Source organism: Capra hircus, chromosome 2 (genome assembly GCF_001704415.2).
Source record: "Capra hircus breed San Clemente chromosome 2, ASM170441v1, whole genome shotgun sequence".
Taxonomy (NCBI): domain Eukaryota; kingdom Metazoa; phylum Chordata; class Mammalia; order Artiodactyla; family Bovidae; genus Capra; species Capra hircus.
The window spans coordinates 116,366,476-116,372,475 of NC_030809.1; the positions used below are offsets into that span (position 1 = coordinate 116,366,476).

Sequence of the window (6,000 nt, forward strand, 5' to 3'; positions counted from 1 at the left end):
CCTAGAATTCATCTAGCTGGGGACTTGCAGTGAAACATCTAGTCTCCCAAACACCATTCTAAATAGCTAGATTGGAAAAGATAACCATGCCACTCCACATTGCTTAGCCTGTGTTGCGTTACACACCACCCAAAACTTGATGGCTGCCAAAATAGGCCTTTATTATTGCTGCCAAGTGTCTGGTCACTTGAGTGATTTAGGGCAAGATTGGTTGCTTTTGGCTGGCTTTGCTGATGCATCTGTGGTCAGTTGACTGGTTAGGTGAGAGCAGGATGGTCTAGGATGGCCTCACTCCTGTGTCTGCAGTTGTCTGGAGTGGTGAGGGTAACCAATCCATGTGTCTCTCATCATCCAAAAGGCCAGCATATCTTCTTCAGATGGTGATGGTAGCCACAGCCTCATAGGCAACAAAAGAGGGCAAGGCTCAATGTGCAAGCAGTTTTCACATCTCTGACTGTCTCACATTTGCTATTATACCACCAGCCAACGCAAGTCACATGGTCAAGCAGACTCAACGCAAGAAGGGACAGTCCTGAGACATGGTTACAAGGAAGCCATGAACAAATTGGAGGCCATTACCCAACAATCTACCATACACTCTTGACCCAAAGTGACTTCATTCTTCAACCTCTTTAAAACATCTACCCTACAATATATGTGAAGTGAAACTGATACTAACTTGGGAGGTGTCTCATCATTTCTGATTTCCTCCGTGTGTGGCTCTGACAGTCAACTGTGTGCTAGTACACGGTGTAAACACTGCACACAGCAGCCAAGCAAGTGAGCTTTTGAGAGCAGCCAGCTGTTCATTTGCATGTTCGTGTACACAAGTTTGAATCCATAAAGACACAGATTTGGTGAGTCCCATTCCCAGTACAAAGAAAGGCCTGATATTTGTGGGAGGGCATTCATTCGGCTGTTCATTTTTCCTGAGCTCCTACTGTGTGCATTGCAGTAGTGCTGGAGATATAGAGTGGGGGTCGGGGTTCCAGTGAAGAAAGAATGGAGGTCCAGACTAAGACAGAAGCAAGCAGGTGGAACAAAGTTGCCAGAATTGAACACTGAAGGAGAGGAAATCAAAAGGATTTGTGACTGATTCTATGTGGAAAACAAGTGTGAGGGAGGAATTAAGGATGACTGCCAGGTGACCAGGTGGATGGTAGTGCAGAAGAAGACAATGTTTCCTCATAATGTAATTGCACAGATTCAAAGTGCCTACTCTATTGTTTTGATATTGTGGCTAGAAAAAAAAACCAACCCACTCCAGTAAGGATGTATGACTTTTCTTAGTCCTATGCATTCTAAAGAATCCTTTAAATCCACAAGTCTTCAATATCCTTGTAATTGCCTTTTCAATGTCTACCCAACACCAGCTCAAACATGTAATCAAACCTAAACTTAGTAAAATTATTTTTCTATAGAGTAATATATTTTTATTGTCCTTGTCCACTGCTAGAAGCCAAAAATCTCTTTTTTATTGGTATTATCTTACAATCATAAGGGCTCTGCGATTGGGTTATGATTGCTTCAAATGAAGAAACTTAGTCCAGGTAATTTCTCACGACAGAAGTCCATGAGGAAGGTTAAGTTTGAAATCAAGCATATCAGATAATGCATCCAAGTTCAGACATTTGATTTATTGCCTATCCTTTCTAATGATTAAATATTCGGCTGTCCCCATTGAAACCACACATATATTCACACTATAATGTTCAAAGCAGGTTAACTGTATACTAAGTTTCCACCTTCATCCTCTAGAGAAAAACATCAGCCTGGACACAACTCAATAACAAAGAATTAGATACTAAGATCCAAGAAAGAGAAGAAGAAATTAATGAGGACATGAGCATCAGATTTCTCTCCTAAGCACCAAGTCCTAGTAAAGTTTTTCCTTGTGGTAAAGGAACTCAAGAACAGCTGTCAAAAATATGGCACTGCTAACCCTTTAACAAATTAAAAAGCACCATCTGCACACACTGAAGTCTGGATAAGCAGATGTGCGCCAGTACAAAGCCCAGGGAAGAGAAAATGGCTTGACGATGCTGAGGTTAACGGGTCTGAAAGCAGACAGCATATGTTTCTCCAATAAAAGGAGCACTCCACTACAGAAGCCAACAATTTGTAATGTTTATAAATTGTTATTGAACCTCTAATGTACCTCTAAATACCTGCATTCATGTTTCCAAAGTTTCTTTAAGAACAGTAAGTAGATCAATTACAGAGGACTACAAGTTCAGCATCTTTCCGTGTACCATTAGTCGTTCAGTTTAGCTGAAGAAGGTCCCTACACTATCTTTAATCTGTTTCTCCCCCCACCTCGGCCACCCCCCATCCAGTAACGCCTCTCATTAAAACTAACTCTTTTGAAATATGCACCACTGGCTAGCTTGTCCCACTAGCTAATGGTCCTGAATTGATTCTTAATTAGTTGCAGTTTTGGAAAGAATCCAATTAAAATAGTGGGGGATTCCAATAGCAGAAAAGAGCCAGCTAATATGTGTTATGCTCTGAGCTGCTGATCTTTGCATTAAACTTGCTCAGGCAAAAGGCAGCTCTGCAGAATATGGCAGGATTCAAATCCTACTAAACATGTTCAGGTTTTAAACAGAAACCTTCACATGGTAATTTATCCCCTAGCCATAAAATATGATCAAAGAAAGGCAGCCAAATGCTGTTAGAAAAATTACATTCCTTCATTCCACTTTCTCTCTCTTCTTCCTAAAAGGACAGGTTACTAATTCAAGAGAAGACAGCGGAATCTTTTCAATAAATTATACTATATTTTTATTTGCTGTATATTTTCCAGTTCCCTATTCAAATTCCAAAAAAGGAAAAGGAAGCTCAGTGTGGGAAGAATTGGAAAAATAAAATAAAAGATAGAGGAGGGAAGTCTCCAGGAGGATAAATAGGATATTTTCCTATGTTCTTTCCAAAAGCAAAGAGTTGCCACCATCAAAATTCCCGGTGTTGTTTATGAGGGCAGCTGGAGGGCATTTGACAGGTATGGCTTTTATGGTTCGGATTTAATTATAGAAAAGCAAGGGCTCAGGAAAGCAAGGTCTCAGGAAACCCAGGCAGGAGAAGGACTGTGCCACTGCTGTAGGTGACAGGCACGTGACCAGCTTTGTATTCAGCAGTAATAACTCACTGCCGGCTACCGGGATGGAGCCCAGCTCGCCTATCCCCTGAGGAGCTTCCACCAGGCTTGGATTCACATAGTCTCTGATCTGCAGATTAACATGATCAGGACCATAGGCTTTGTCTTTTGCAAACATCCTCAGTCCCTGGATTTGTATCCAACATAATGTTGAGCCCATATTTATTTGAGTAATGAATTGCAGTAATTAATGCACACATTGATTTTTTTCAAGTCTCCCTGAAGGCTATTTCTATTTTTAATTTATAGAAAATATATACCATTCCCTTAATAAGAGACCGCTCTCTGTTTCCAAATACATAGAAGAGACACAATCAAGCAAACAACAAAAAATGAAAGAAGCAGGTGATGTTAAAGATAGGACCAGGGACTGAATTAAAGTCACTTTTTAAAAAATCAGTAGGAAGGGCCTTTTCCTGTGGAATTTCAGTCTACTCTGGATCTGTTCAAATACTTCGTCAAGCTGTTTAAAGAAACAGTTATTTGAAGTATCCAGTATTCACACAGATAAATATCTCCTTCTTTTAAACTAAGCTTCTTTTCAACTGTTAATAAACGGATATCCTGTGCACAAAAAAAAAAGAAAGAGATGAAGAAGAGAGTTAAATCTGAATCAGATAAACATTGTTGTGGAATTTTAATTTTGTTTTAAGAATAGGTAATATCAGTTCTTCCGATGTCCCTGACTAAATACCATTTAAAACAGAGAAAGAGCTAGGGAGAGAGAAAAAGAGGATGAACACCCCTTGTCTCAGCTGCATCTTAATTGAAGTATCCCTAGGGCTTGAAATGATGGGATTTTTCTTACTTGAGAAATAATTCTTTTCTGCACCAAGGTTCTTAGTAAATGCCAACAGAGAGAGGGGAGTGTGTAAGTGATACAATCCGATATTTAGCTGAGAGTCATAGGTAAGAAATAGTGGAAAAGGTTTTGTGGCAGGCATTTGGCAGTGGACAGGCACAGCTCAGAAGGAAGGGGAGTTTGGAGACACGTGCAAACTAAAGAAATACCTGATTAACCTTTCGCTGACTCTGAGCCACGTGATGCGCAGTGAGCCTTCTTAGAGTGATGGCTTTAGAAGAAGATGTTAAATTTAACCTCTGGCGCATGATAAATTGACAATAAAAAATTCAATGGCTTGGTAATTACCAATCACTTTGGACATCGGCAACATTTTTCAGTTCTGTCACTGCGCATTGGCACAAAAGCTTCAGCTGAAATTCTCTCGGTCTTCCTCTTTTTAACTTTGTTTTCATGATGCAGATTAAATCTGCCACCCTATTACAGATTCATTTTCCTAATTTTTCATGTCTGCACCATGCCCCAGCTGCACCAGACTGATAATTGTGGAGCCCAGCCCTGATGATTAACATCAGAAGAATTAATTATGCCTGCCATTAAAATTCCGGGTTGCACATGGTGATCAAGAAAAATTAAGTTTCTCTAGGCCTCTAAATCATTTCACCTTTACAGGAAAGGATAGTGGACAGCTAAGCTGCAACTGTTCCTACCGAGGTCGAAACCAGGTTGAATGCCCTTTGTGTAATTCAACACATGCTTTCCCTGTTATTTTTTCTAGGATTTGAACTAAAGGATTTAATGCTTAGAAAATTATAAAGAAGAAAAAAACCCTTAAAGATATTCTCTACCCTACACTTTGAGAGAGGAGAAAAATACCTTTATGGAGGCTCAGCTGTTGTTTCAGAAATATCTGTTATGCTAATTTGTAGAGGAATGCATCCTGTGGAAAAAGAAATGAGGAACGCTTGAAAACAGTTGGTGAAACGAGGGTGGAAAGGAGTCTAGCTTTACAGTCATTATAAATGGGAAGAAAGGAATGTTCATTCAAGAAGGTAAAGGCAGGGACATTTCTTAGAAATAAATCGATAACAGAATAAAAACAGATCCTCAGATCTTTAGGCTAAATAATAATGAGTAAAGGAAGCCTGTTGACTGACGCATTTCCAAAATGATTGTTGCATGAGAAACTCAAAATGTATTCAGTCTAGCCTAAGGTACAAAATTTACTGGAGCTATAAAGAGTAAGATGATATGCATTTATCATGTTCTTTTTCTACTCTATGTTCCATTTTTAAATTACCATAACAATGTATATTATAGGCATGGCTTTAGAAGACTACAAAAGGAGTCATATTTTGATGAACAGATGTAAATATCTTATGCCAAATGGTAAATCTCTTGTTCACCTCTATGCAAAGAGTATGCATAAGCTATGCATCATATCTGTTTCATTTATTATATTTAAGAAGTGATAACACAAGACAACTATTTCAATGCAGATACTCTTGTTAGTTTTTACTGGCAGTAAATTTACAGAGTCAAGTTAACTATCCACTAATCCCAGGTGAGGTGGGGCGGGGGCAGGAGAGGAGGAAACTGAAGAATTAATTCTATCTTTCTAGAATCTGTACTAGAAAGTTTTAGAAGCTTGTATATTTTGACGTTGGCTGATTTTCACAGGAAATCTTGGGTCTAGTGACATGAGAAAAGCCCAAACATAATGATTTAGTAGCTTGAGCTAAATATGTCTTATATTTCTTGAAATGACTACCTTCCGTACTAATAATCCAGAATTCCTTAATAACACAGTTTCACAAATGACAAGTTCTGCAAGCGGGGCTGACTGCAAATTTATCCATCTCATAAGCATTTTGAGATGAAGATAACAAAGACAACATAACAAAAGCTAGAAAAGTCTATTGAAATACTAAAATTTGAAAAGTCATAAAATACACTTAGAGGACCTTAAGAACAAACGAGATAAAAGCAGTGTGTGCGTGCATGCTCAGTCATGTCCAACTCTGTGATCCCATGAACTGCA

The 6,000-nt window shown here is 38.9% G+C and overlaps 1 pseudogene; it reads right to left on the bottom strand.

Moving 5' to 3' along the window:
• Positions 1 to 3,275, bottom strand: part of LOC102184851 — a 138,727-nt pseudogene extending 135,452 nt beyond the window's left edge.